General features: G+C 39.6%; 1 protein-coding gene across 2 annotated transcripts in view; it reads right to left on the reverse strand.

Annotated features, from left to right (window-relative positions):
- The window catches only part of LOC102435966 (E3 ubiquitin-protein ligase TRIM22-like), an 18,192-nt gene extending 15,550 nt beyond the window's left edge, over nucleotides 1–2,642 (reverse strand). Inside the window, exon 1 of one of the 2 annotated variants that reach the window (XM_014460753.2) lies at nucleotides 2,516–2,642. The gene's annotated coding sequence lies outside the window, so the exon portion shown is untranslated. The remainder of the gene's footprint in view (nucleotides 1–2,515) is intronic. The other variant, XM_023758783.1, reaches the window with a different exon arrangement.
- Nucleotides 2,643–14,792: the final 12,150 nt, after the last annotated feature.

The raw sequence follows: 14,792 nt of genomic DNA on the forward strand, positions 1-14,792 counted from the left end.
TTCAGCTGGATGGCCTGGGCCTTCCCTCTATGGCCACCAGCCAGGTGGCCTGGGCCTCCCTCTTTGGGGTAATCGATCACTGAAACCCCCATCGATCGCCCCGCAGAGGGTGGCCTGGGCCTTCCTCTGCGGGGCGATCATGGGGCAATGGCGGGGCCCCTGGCCAATCGCATCGTGCCTGCCTTGACTGGCCTGGTGCCAGTGCGTGTCATAGTGTGGTCATCCAGAAGGTCGTCCGGATGGTCATTGTGCTGTTCGGTCATTCAGTTGATTTGCATATTACGCTTTTATTATTGTAGATGATCCTTTGAGTCTGAATTCTCTCACTTCACAGGCAGTCATTGAGGTTCATCTCTCCTGCCTTTCTTTCCCATAATAAAAATAAAAACCCACTGCTCCTCCTCAGATTTTACAATTGCTTATCTCTGAATGGAATGATCTCCCTGATGTCAGCATGACTCCTTCTTACATTTTATTCTGTCTTCCACCTCACATGTCTCTTATCAGAATGACCTGCTCTAACTTATCTATTATAAACTGCCAATACTATTGCTTGCTGTACCCTTAATATATTTTTCTTATTTTTACTACCTAGTGTATAACATATTTCTTTTGTCCACTGATGTACTCAGTACCTATAACAGTGCATCACACAAGAACAAGAACACAATGTTTGATGAATATATAAAACTAGAAGTTCCCCATTCCCCATCTCTCCATAGATAGACATTTTTCTTATCAGCTTTCATCTCTATTCCCAATAATTAGCAGTTCCCCAATACCTGAGAAGTGTTTACCTGCTAGCACTCCTGTCTCACACAGAGCCTTCCCATACCCTCAAACTCATTCCCCCAAAGACACCTACAGAAACATCAAAGACATAATACAGAGGTCATTTCATCACTAACAATTTTATAAGCAGTTGTAATTTAGAAATCACCTTGGCCTATTTATTTCTTATATATGTATTTTTGATAAGAGTACTCCCTTCTTGGATTCAGAAGTACAAATTGGTAGTCACAAAATAGTCATGGAAATATAAAAGTACAGCATAGGGCATATAGTCAATAATATTTTAATAATTATGTATGATACAGGTGGGTACGATTAGGGGGAAAACACTTTTTTAATTTATAGGATTGTCTAAACAAGGCTCCACCTCACAGGTTAGATGCTGTACACCAGAAAGTAATACAAAATGATATCGAATATCAACTGTAATTGAAAAATAATAAAGAAAGAAAAATAAATTTAAAGAATAAAAAGAGTGCTTTTTCCTTCAAAATGTGCAAATAAAATAAATAACTTACAGAGGTCAAGGTTATTTTTAAAATAGGTAGAATTGTTGAGAAACATATTGCCCTCAATATTGCCATTCATTGTTCTCTCCACTACGGCACAGATTTAAAAAGACAAAAACAAATAGAGGGAGAGGTTGCAAGAAATAGATTATAACCAATATTATTGGGATGCACTGAGGTAACAGTGAGATATGGCTCTCAGTGGGGAGAAAATTCCCTGTTCTTGAACCTCCAGAGAGACAAGTGACCACACGGGAGCTACAGAGATGGGCAGCAATCTGATCATCCATCCTCTCTCAGCAGCTTGCCAAAGGACTGTACATTTATCAGGAAGGTTGTGAACAACTTCCCAGAAGTTACCAAGACAAGAGTAAAAGAATCAGATCATGGGAAGGGGCAGCAGGTGTCATGTCTAGTCTGAAAGGTGGCAAGAAAAAGCCCCTGAAACAGCCCACGAAGCAGGCCAAGGAGATGGATGAGGAAGATATGTCATTTGAGCAGAAGGAAAAAAAGAGTATAAGAAACTTGAGGAAGTGAAAGCAAAGGCCAAGGGAAAGGGACCCCAGGACACTTGCATAATTAAGAAATCTGGCCAGAAATTAGCTGTTTCTTGTAACTGGGACAATGTTGATCCTAAATTCCATTCCTGTTTTAACATCTGAATTCTTTGTCATAATGTCTGTTGCCACCTATAGCTAGATGAAGCTTGTTGTCTGCAAGCTTGCTGTACTTTTAAGAAAAAGCTCTTATTTAAAAAAAATGATAATTTAACAAAAGAGTAAGAGGACCAGTTTCAAGAGATGCCATCCTTTCCCACATGCATCCTGACAAGGGCTCTCACTCCTGCTGGCCTCACCAGGGCTTTACGAAAAGGGAAAACAGAGCACCACCTCACAGGTTTCACTGGAGAATAGGAGGAAGAGATTTTCTGTCTGGAAAAAAAAGTATTCTGGATCACTTTGACAAGGTAGAGAGTCAAAAATACAGAATAAGAAGAAAATGAGGGTAACTCAGCCTGGAGAAATAATAGTCCCTCCCAGAAAGAAATAAGACTCTGCTCTTTCAAACCTCCCTTCTTTAAAAATCACTCTTCTCCCAGACGCAGTGTTTCTCTTTTCTGCCACCTCAGCAGAGACACCCACAAGCAGAGCAGCTTCAGAACCACAATTTAAGACACCAGTCAGTCTGCTCCCCCAAGAAACTGCCCCACTTACTTTCAGGAGTCTTAACTCAGTGGAGAAGATCAAGTGTAGGTCTGGTCAAGAGTCACTCATCAATTCGGAAATGAGTTCTCCACAGAGGAGTGTCTCCACACAGCAGGAGTGAGAAATGAAAGTTAAATTCATGGGAGTGGAAATGAAACTAAAAAAGAACAGAAACTTAAGAACAATATCAATGGGGCGCCACCATGTGGAACATTTGGGAAAGTTAATGCTTCAGTATGTTCTAGGTCGGACCTACACCAGCTTGGCACTCAATCACTGTGTTTTTATCCCTTTCTCAGATTATTCTAGTAAGAATATTTGAATAAGAAGAATGTGAAATCCAATTATACATTCTACAGCTTGCCTGAATACTCAGAATTTCAATTCAATTCTATACATACCAGTTAATTTATCCTCTATTCATGTGCTAAACTACTTACTATGGATAAAATCATCATCCACACAGTCTGAGTACCTGCACTTTGTAATGCAAAGTCTGATGGGGAAGATAATCAGTGATAGAGCTCAGTTCATTTGAGCTGAGAGGTAGCAGCTATTATCTATATACTAGGAGCCCAGTGAATGAATTCATGCACCTTGAAAGGAACTGTGGGCTGTGAGGCAGGGGTGAGCACAGAGGCAGGTCTCAGCCCATCCTCTGTGATCCCTGCTCAGCCCCTCCTGCTGCGGCCCCTAGTCCCCTGTCTGCCAACAGCCCCACTCCTGCTGCCGCCGCTCCTATGCACGAACAGTGCCGGCCCCACTCACACCCGCTGATGGCGTGGAGCAATTGGGGCCAGCACTGTCAGCAGGTGCGAGTGGTGGCTGCTGCCCCAATCACCCCTTGGTTGTTTGGTTTTAAAACCCTAATATGCAAATAGACCAAAAAGCAGAACAACCAAACAACAAAACAACTGGTCACTATGATGTGTGCTGACCACCAGGGGCACACGTGGAATATGGCAGGCATCAGCTGTGGCAGGATGGTGGAGCAGGTGAGCGAGGACACCAGACCAAGGCGGGGCGCCGGTCACTGTCATCGGGGCGAGCCTCTGGTGGTTATTGAAAATTCTTTGCTCACATATGCCACAGTTCTGCCCAGGGCTCTCACCCGCTGCAGACACCAGAGCTGCTTCCCTCACCCGCTGCCAGCACCCCGAGCTGGCCCTGATCACTTGGCGCTGTAGGCTGCAAGCGGTGGCTGCTGGCCCTGATTGCCCCTCAGGGCTTCCCCACCTCCACTTGCTCCTGAGGGGCAATCGGGGCAGCAGCCACTGCTCGCATCCACTGCGGGAGCTGGCCCCAATCATTCCATGCCATCAGTGGGTGCAAATGGGGCCAGCGCTTTCAGCACATGGGAGTGGCGGTGGCAGGATCGGGACTTTCAGAAGGCGGGGAACTGGGGGCTGTGGCGGGTGGGGCTGGGCAGGGGCACGGAGGATGGGCCAAGACCCATCCCTGTGCCCACCCCTGCCTCGCAGCCCACAGTTCCTTTCAAGGTGCACAAATTCATGCACTGGGCCTCTAGTTGTGAAATATAAAAATAAAATTTTAGAAAAGATTCAAAATTGAGAAAATTTTTCTACACCATTGAATCTTAGGGTTCCACCTGTTAATTACCAGTTTTCATTCTGACCTAGGTGGGCCAGATGAGGAAGCCTTCTAGTCATAATATAATACATCTCTGTCAGTGACATGTTACCAGCAACTAGGGAACAGGAAGAGCATGAAGGTTAACACATGGTGTTCTTCAAGTGGAGTCTTTCTTTGTGCAACACTCATACCTCCATAATCATGCACTTTCCCCATTTCCTGGGGAAAACATTTGGTCCTTTTTACACCATCAATCAAAAGTAGAACTGAAAAAATATTTTTAAAAATTAAAAAATAATAAATTAAAAGGAAGGTACAACTAAGGCATGTCATAATACTATAATAAAAATAGAATAATAGTAAAATAAAGTAAGTATAATTTTTTAAAAAGAACTGAAACATTTTTGTTTCCTCTACATGTGTTTGTACCCTGTTATTGATCATCTTTTTCTGAGAACATGTTTCTGATGCTGCAGCTACAAGTTGCTGGAAGCTCCAGACAAGGGTCCCTGACTGACAAGACTGCAGAGCTTGGCAGTCTTCACATAATAACTTATATGAGACAGGGAAGATGACTGTAACATTAATAATTTTTCTAATTAAAGCACAGATATTTTGGTATTGGTTGTAACCCAGAGAAGATTAAGCAATCTTACCTTATAAACTCTTACTGATTTACATATATCTACTAGATGCCCAGTGCACGAAATTTGTACACTCAGGGTGGGGGGTCCCTCAGCCCGGCCTGTGCCCTCTTGCAGTCCATGAGCCCTCAGGGGATGTCTGACTGACAGCTTAGACCCACACCCCACAGCTGGACATCCTTAGTGCTGCCATGCAGGCAGGAGAGGTTCCCACCACTGCCACTGCTCTAGCCCGGTTTCTGGCTACGCATCGCTCCCCCTGTGGAAGTGCAATGACCACCAGGGGGCAGCTCCTGTGTTGAGCAACTGCCCCCTGGTGGTCAGTGTGCATCATAGCAATTGGTCATTCCGATGTTTGGTCAATTTACACATTGGCCTTTTATTATATAGGATGAGGCAGGAACTGGAATTTATGTAGGCATAATTGTAGAGGCATATTGACAGTTTCAGTTTCAAGGATATGAATAAAATTATTTTAAACAGCAAATAAACTCGTGATGCTCTGCAAGTGCAATGACAAGCATGTAAATTTTGTACAAATTACATTCTGAAATATGACATGTTTTTCTTTTATCATCTTTGTCATTACATAATACTATCATTGAACATCCTCTTCATCCACCCCTGTGCCCAATAAGAGTAAGATTTATGAAGGCAGAAAGGAACCTCCTCTATGTTATTCCTTATTGTGTCAGATTTACATACAAAATATTGTACATGGGGAGTGATATTTAAATAGAAAAACATACAGTTATATTGCTATGAATATAGTTTTAATTATATTGAATTTGCTGATAATAATAGTTCTGTGCTATTTGTGGTGTTGAGGTCAACATAATTGCTATGGTCATAATCAAGTTCTGGTATTATTAGAATTTGTGTAAATTCCTTTGACAAATTTTAAACAACAATTCTTCTCACATTCTGTTTTGTTCCTAAGATGTACTCAGATACTTACCTGAATGTCTGTTGTTTATCTATACCAAGTATGTCAAACTCACAGCCCGCGGGCCACATGTGGCCCACAACGAATATTTTTGCAGCCCAGCCAATATAACGGTATATAAGAAATGTTTTAATAAAAATTTAATAACTTCACTTTTACAATATGCTGCTATACATAATTATTAATAATGAACTACATTTGCTAATGACTTATTACTATAATCGTGTTGCATTCGTTTCCCTTACACACCTTACTCACGGTGCACCATTTCTCTCCACTAATACTAGCAGTGAATATTTTAGCAGCCAATTGCCATGTCATTAGTCTTGTACTGACTTGTTTGGTGTGTGCAACAGGAAATATTCTGCTTTCAGAGAAAAAGAAAAATAGGTTTATTTGCATTGTGCTTATTAATTTGTGCAGTTATTCAGTGTCTGGTAAGTTAATGTTCAAGAAAAAATATTAATTTTTATTAAAATGTTCTATTATTTTATATGAATGATTACTCATTTATTTTAGCCCTTTGTACTCATCATGTCTCTATTGAAATAAACCTATGTTTCTATGAAAATTGAAGCTTTTGTGTTTTTTTGCAGCCCACATAAGCTTAAACCCTGTTTATTTGGCCCATGTTAGCCTTTGAGTTAGACAAGCTTGATTTCCACCACCACCCTCTAACCACGTTTTTTCCTGTGCCCTGTGCTATTTTCAGACCAGAAACAATTAAAAATTATAGATCCAAAGTCAGAGAATTTCTCTCCAACAGGAGATGTAGAAACTAAAGGAAACACAGAGCCCCGAGGAGAATGTATTATTCCCTGGGCCTCAGGACATAATATGCTGGGGTGGGGACCACAGCAATGAGCTTAGCTCTGGAGATAGACTTTAAGTGATGGGAGAAGGAGCATGGGTCATTCTGGTTTCCTATTGGCCTAACAAGCTCTGATTTGCTCACTGGTGTCTCTCTACCTTAAATTTGATGTCTCAGAGGTAGTTCCCAGGACACCAGCACCACTCCCCCTGCTCTCCAATCCTCTCTTTGGGGTTCTGATTTCCTCAAACGTTTTTCAGATTAATATTTTTATACTGTATTCATACACAAACTCAAACACATCAGGTCCTCTCTGTATCTGCTTTTTTCAAATTTTAGATTGATCCAATGTTTTACAGCCCAAAGCAGCCCTTCCCCAACTTACTCAAAAATGCATACTATCTGTTGTGGTTTAAGTTTTGAAAGAAAGGGATTTCTTGGGAGCTAAATAGAAGAAATCTTATAAAGAGCCAGCATAGAGCCCTAATGGGTTTGGCTCAATGGATAGAGCATCTGCCTCCGGACTCAAGGTCCCAGGTTTGATTCCAGTCAAGGGCATGTACCTTGGTTGCAGGCACATCCCCAGTAGGGATTGTGCAGGAGCCAGCTGATCGATGTTTCTCATTCTCTATCCCTTTCCCTCTCCCTTCCTCTCTGTAAAAAATCAATAATATATATATATTTTTTAAAAAAGCCAGCTTATACACGTCTTATTAACAAAAGGATTTCTTTCTTCTCATTCCAAAAGCACTGAACCTCATACAAACATCTCATACAGAGTCAGGAGGGAGCACATTAGTTCTCTGGGGCTGAGGATGTGGGTTTAGTCAGAGATTCAAAGGGAGGCAACCATAAAACGATGAATATGGGATTTGTGGGAGGCACACATCCTAGCCTGTTCCTGTACATCTCACATACTGAGCCACTCACCTTCAACTGTCAACAAGTTTTATAAATCAAATATAGACTATACTGAAAAATCACTCTACTGTATATCTCTGCATCTACCACCAGGCTGCAAATCATCCTGTTCTTCATTCTCAACTGTGAGAATGAAAACTGAGATAATTAAAAAATATATATGGCTGTTTGTTATGACATAAAATATATTGACCCTAAAAACAGAATATCTACTTATACTATTTACTCAAGAGAAATAAATTGTCTGTATTTCAGAAGACTGGACATGGGATCATACCAAGGCCTGCATGAACATTCACTGGAGATTTAACTTCCCTCTCTCCAAAGGGGCAGGGGCGGGGGAGGAGAGAGAAAAAAAAAGCTGCTCTTCAGTCCTGGGGGCTGCCATAGTCTGTCAGCCCACTTGAAAGAGTGAGGCAAATTAGGAGAAAAGAACTGAAAACAAAAGTAGACCATGAGTATCTGCTTGGTTGGTGTTGGGGGCGTGGCGGGGGGAGGGGGGATATCAGAAGCAGAGCTTGAGCAGTCTTGACAGTGGTGTCTAGGACCTGCAAAGTGCTGTATCTAAAAATTCATATCTTTTTTTCCTTGTAACTAGGGACTTCATCTTAAATTGGAGGACTGGGATTCCAGTTACTGAAAACATATGAATGTCCCTGGAGTTGATTTGTCAACTTAATTAAAGAGTATTACTAGTAAGTCATAGCATCAGTCATCATAGTAATGTGGTAAAAGGAAGGCAGAGATAAAAGGGAAATTTTAGAAGATCAATTTCAAACACACAGACAGACACACACACACACACACAGAGAGAGAGAGAGAGAGAGAGAGAGAGAGAGAGAGAGAGAGAGAGAGAGAATATTCACTTTGCAATCCTTTGTTACATCAAAGATCATCCAAAGTGAGAAATTTAGAAATTTAGAAATTCCTATGGATACACAGGGATCAGAACAGATAATTGACAAGACAGCCCATTTTACTTATTTGTTTGTTTGCTTATTTATTTATTTGTTTGTTTGTTTGTTTATTTAAAGTTTTACTTCCTTGGGGACAGATTTGGGAATAAAAATGCCAAAATACAAGGAGATTTCACAAGTTCTGAGTTGGTGGGAATGTCCATTGCAGAAATAATGTCTCTGCTATCTCATTGGAGGGGAAGAACTGACGTTTCTCTTTCTTCCTGAAAACTTGCAGTTTATTCCAAAAATAAGGCTGACCTGGGCAACAAAACACTTACCTACACTATTGTTAAGAAATCCCACAATTGTACTTCTTATACTTATTGCAATTCTGTGAATAATAATTTTTATTAAAATTTTTTAATGTTAACATTATTGCAAGTGTCCCCCTTTGCCCACCTCCACACACACCCGCGACCCCCTCTCTTGACCATCACCAATCTATTGTCTGTGTCCATGGGGTATGCCTGGGGTATGCATATATGTTCTTTAGCTACTCCCCTAACCTTCTTTATCCAGTCACCCCCATCTGCCTTCCCTGGGGCATTGGCCTGTCTGTTCCATGTTTCTGGTTCCATTTTTTTTGTCAGATTATTTTGGTTATTAGATTCCACAATTCTTTCATCATGTTATCTTATTTCTTGAAAAAAAAACCAAGAATAATAAAGTTGAAAGTAAACTAATATATATTCTTGAAATCATTTATTTCAGTCACAGTGAGAGACAAACAAAAAAAATGAATAGACAGCATATTTGATAACTATGTGCTAGCAATGACAGAGTTATTGAAAACATATTGTTGTTTAATTTTCACAACAATACATCAGGTAAATTTCATATTTTTTACAAATGTGAAACTGAATCCTCTAGAATATAGCTTATTTGATCAGGGCTAATATGCAGTAACACCAGATTTATAATAAAATTCTTACTGTCACACACACACACACACACACACACACACACACACACACAGATCTGCACATCACCTACCCATGATACTGCAGCCCCTAAGGCAGCCCAAAATATCCTCAGAAGAGAGTCCGTAGGAGAAACAAGCTTGACCACTATGCCATCATCAGTTTCCCCCTGACTGCCAAGCAAGCCAGGAAGAAGATAGAAGACAACAATACATGTATGTTCATGTGGATGTCAAAGCCAACAAGTGTCAGATCAAATAGGCTGTGAAGAAACTCTATGTCATGGAGTAGCCAAAGTCAACACCCTGATCAGGCCTGATGAAGAAAAGAAAGCATATGTTTGACTGGCTGCCAACTATGATGCTTTGAATGCTGCAAACAAAATTGGGACATCTACACTGAGTCCAGTTGGTGGATTCTAAATATAAAAACTATTCACTGTAAAAAAAAAAAGTATAAAAGTTATGGGCAATGAAATCTTTTTTAGTATGTAAATAGCCTATTCAAGAAATTATCTTGAAAGTTGGTATTGAGCTAACATGTTCTCTGCCCCAGTTTGCCATTTATTTCTTTATGCACTTACAGGTTGAGGTAGTCTGCAGGACAGCATGGAAGATGGGATTAAGAGGAAAGAACTTAGGGCAAAACACTGACTACTGGCTGCAGTTTGCCAACTCCACCATTCCTCATGTGTCCATGTATACATGGAGATCTTACCTGTATCATAAGTCGGAGGATTGATTGTGATGTCGTATGTAAGGCACTTTGCAAATTGTTTGGGACATTACATGACAGTTGACTTTTTAAGTTTCATCTTATTCTAATTACTGTGCAACAGATGCTGTGGATGCAGATATGGCTAAGGTGATTTTTACTATCCTCAAGGAGATCACTGATTAGTGGGAAAAACACACACACAGAAGCAGGCAATTTCAGTACAGAGTGACAAGAAATAAGAAAAAAAAAAAAAAACCAAGGAGCTGTGAGGACACAGTAGAGGGCACTGATATAGTTAGGAAAGAGAGCGGGATGGTCAAAAAGTTTATACTGGAGCTGTCTTTTAAAGGAAAAATAGGAGTTTTCAAGGCAAACCATGGTAATAGAAACATGTTAGGCAGAGAGAATATTTCAAATGTGCAGAAGCAAATGAGAACATAGTGAGAGTTGGAGAACTGTCTGCACCTGGACATGCACACACCCTGGATGTGGATGAGGCTGAGAAGAGGGAAGGAGGAAATCAGAAGAGTTTGGGAGGTGAGCAGGAACTTGTTTCTTGTGCCTTCAGACTTGGTTGGGTCTTATTCCAAAAGCTAAGGGATGAAGGGGCTAATGGAAGGTTTCACCAGGGAGTGTGACAGAGTGAAATTGACATAGTATAAAGTTCATTCTGGCTGTCATGAGGACTTCCTACTGGAATGAAGTGAGATGCACTTGGAGTAAAGCTTTAAAGACAGAAAAATTAGTTTGAGCACTTTCACTGTAGTCCAGGCAGAGATGATGTGGAGCTAGGTAGGCTGACAGGTCACAGGAATGAATTGAATAATGTTCTCTCCAGAGCTGAGAGTAACACGAGGCTAGTGAGATGCCTAGGACGCAAAATTAAGGGAGCATTGACCCTCAGGGTCTTAAGTGCTCCTTTAAAGTCTGTGCCCTAGACACCGCCCTAGATACCTCTATGGGCTCACTGCTCAGTACATGAACAATCAAGGTGTTATTGGCAGTGCAGCCGAAAAGGAATGAAGTATTTTCTTGACTCATTTGTTTTTGTTTACAATCTAGCTGGGGGCAGCACCAAGCACCAAGTCCCTGAGGTCACTCCCTTCGGACTTTCCAGGAGCAATAAGTATTCTCAGGCTCATTCTGTGCTGTGGGGAGTCTCCCTTCCGTGACTGAGGGAATGGATGCTGGTGAGTGAACTAGGCTGCACACATAGCTGGTGGAACATTTCCAGGGAACTTAGACACACAGACACATAGCAGTTGCTGTCACCACGCAGACTGCAAAAAGGCGTTCCTGTGTCGGTGCACTGGTCACGTGGTCAGGAGAGGAGGTAAGGTGTACTTTTTTGACTACCCTTCCCCATGCTTCTCATTCTCTGGGTCTACATCCCCCTGCTCCCCCGGCAGTGGTTTTTCCCTACCCCTAGGTTCAGCCTCTGGTGCTCTTTCCCAGGAATAACGTCCACTTCTGTACCTTGCTCTCTGAGCCTTTCTCAGTGATATTTTGCAGCTGTGATGATCTCCTTCTAGTTTTCTACTCACAGACACACATATGAGGAGAATGTCAGCAGTCTGGGGCCTCTGAATGAAATAGGCTTTTTTTATTAAATGTATCTTTATTGTTGATAGTATTACAGAGGTCCCCTTTGTTTTTGTTGTTTTTTTCCCCCTTTGACCCCTTCCTCCCCACACCCACCCCTCCCAAGCCTTCACCACAATAGGGTCTATTTCAAGAAAGTGTTCTAATCTTTTTTTTCAATTCTCACCAAAGGATATTTTTCCACTGATTTTTAGAGAGAGTGGAAGAGAGAGAGAGGGAAAGACAGAGAAATATCGATGTAAGAGAAATACATCGACTGGTTGCCTCCTGCACACCAGAAGAACCTGCAACCGAGGTATGTGCCCTTGACTGGAATTGAACCCGGAACCCTTAGATCCATAGGCCAGTGCTCCATCCACTGAGTCAAACCAGCTAGGGTAGAACTCCTGATCTGAGATGAGCCTGGGTGGGTAGTTTGGGGAAAGGGAGCTCTCCATAGGTTAGGGAAGTTAGGAATGCTGTGGGTGCTTCTCAAATCTTCTCTCTATGGGTGGCTAAATCCTGACTTTAACTTTTTAGTTACCTATTAAGTTTGGGCTGATACATATAGCTTCTTCTACTTTAAAAGCTTGAGACACCACATCAGAGATGTTTTGTTTGTTTTTTGCCCAGCAAGTTAATCTTTGTAAGAAAAAAAAAGCCCTCGTTTTAACTGTAAGTAAGATTAGGAAGATGTCTTAATATGAAATAAAGAACAAGTATATATTGTTCCATACGTACCACTATTCTTTGGTAACTGTATCTCCCTTTTCTTTGCCATGCCAGTTTATGGCACCAACAAAAATTTCAAGTGCTAGTAATCAATACCACATTCTTCAGGGTTCAACTCCAAATGCTTCATGAACCTGGAGCTAGTCCAACAGAAAATTAAATTACTATGGATTAGAGAGAACATTATGTACATTCCTTTAAGGATTGGTGACATGAATTAAATAACTTCTAGTGAGGGGGTGAGGGCATGAGTGGTGGGGGATGGCGGTAGTCTGGGGATAAGGATACATATGTAATAAATTAATAAAGAAATTATAAAAAAATAACTTCTAATGAAAGTCCAAATTTTTAGCACTCAATTTAATAATGAAACAGACTTCAACAAATTATTGCCATATATTTGACAATAGTAAAATATTTTTCCATATGATAGAAAAATTCTCAGATAAAGTGATTCATTAGTTCATAACCAGATATAATAGTTATATTTCTATGTTTTATCTACTAGACAGCCTACCTATGAAAATATGGTATTTGTTCCACAATGACACCAAGCATAACATGTTTTTGTGATCTTGTTTTTATTTAATAATGAATGGTAAATTTTAAACAGCATTTCTTTGGGCAGGTCTACCTTTCCTGATACTGAATAAAAAGTGTGTTGTTCTTTGTTAATGAGAAAAGTAATTTATTTTGTAATGAAGATTATTTATTAATTTTTAGGCTATTTCAAAGGTTGGGATTTTTATTTCCATCTTCTTTAAAGAGTATAGTTTGTTTCATCATAAGTTCCTTTTTCAGTGATGAAACCCATTTAGCATGAGGTAGGAGGGTTTCACAAAATCTTTGGGAGGAGTTATTTGAGGAGATCAACTACTGTCTTCCTGAAGGACAAAATTTTTTTGCTTACTAATTTTATTCAAATTCATACACACACACACACACACACACACACACACACACACACACAACTTTAAAAAGTTAAAAATATATCTTGTCAGTTTATAGTTCCAGAGACATTGATACAAGGAACAGACTGAAAGATCTAAGAGGGGAGGGGAGTGGGGGGGGACAGAAAGAGATTAACCAAAGAACATATATGCATATATGCATAGCCCATGGACACAGACAATAGTGTGATGAAGGCCTGGGATGGGTGTGGGGAGGGGGGAGATTGAATGAAGGGGTAAATGAGAGAGGAATGTGGGACATCAGTAATACTGTCAACAATTTTAAAAATTAAATAAATAAAGAAATATCAAGTATATCAAATCTATTTAAGAAGAGTTTAAATAAGAAATGGTTGTATCCACTTTTATTTATGATTTAATTTTTTAATTGCTCATTACTTATTTCTGATCATGCTTCTTTAAAGTAATAAAGTTGGGATGTAATAATAAAGAAAACTTTGGGATAGAAATGTAATATTTTTGAATAATCTGGGTAAACTCTAGTACAGAATCTCATCCTAACTTTCAGAACAAGTACTCACTAAGTGATACATTGAAGCTCCACTCAATCTCAAGTAGCAGCATCCCTAACTGTAGTGATAATGATAATACAACTTCAAAAATATATCTGTAATCAACAGGTAATCATTTATTAAACATAGAAACAGAAAACACTTATATCAACACCTTTGTTCACATAGATTATAACCCTATGTGCCCTATGTTATAGGATATTTATTTTATAGGCTTTGAACTCCTTTTCCCCTTTTATGCACATGTTGATGTCTTTTTGTACACATGATAGGTGATCAATAGATTCTTAATAATCAATAAATCAATAGTTGATTAGGCAACCATGAAAAATGAGATGGAAAAATTACTAGAATTAGAGCAAGATCCACATTTCATTTATGATCTATGTAGTTATTTAAGTTTAACAAACACAATGCATCAACCTTTTGAATATGTTAAATGCCTAATTAAAAAAAGAATAACAAAAAAATAAAAGAATAGCAGTTTATTAGATAAATGTGTGTACTGGATAACAGAACTGTTGTTTAGTTCAATAAGAAACAAAACTTTGTGTTTCTATTAATTTTTTATGTCCTTTATAAAAATTCATTATTTTTTCTTGTCTTAAAATGTTTAGTCAGAGAATAAAATTGATTATCATAAGTTTCACCATTTTGTATGACTATCATTTTAAGTTTGTGTCAATTGTGTGAGAAAATAGTGCCTGCTGATAGATTGTCTTTGGAAACATCTTTTAAAAATTCTTTGATCCCACTTTGAAACTTTGGAATCTTTCTCTGCAAAACAGATCATTGCACACATTTGGGTCTGTAATTAAAACCTCTGAGTAGTTAGAAACTCATTAACTGAGATTTTCTACAGCAGATCTGAGCCCACTGAGATTTAATAAATATACACTAATTGGGTGTGACAGACTAATTCTTTAACGTTCTTTCTCCTTACAGATAAGTGATGAGCGTTTCATACCATAATCCAAGC

This window comes from Myotis lucifugus, unplaced genomic scaffold (assembly GCF_000147115.1).
Source record: "Myotis lucifugus unplaced genomic scaffold, Myoluc2.0 scaffold_138, whole genome shotgun sequence".
Classification (NCBI taxonomy): Eukaryota; Metazoa; Chordata; class Mammalia; order Chiroptera; family Vespertilionidae; genus Myotis; species Myotis lucifugus.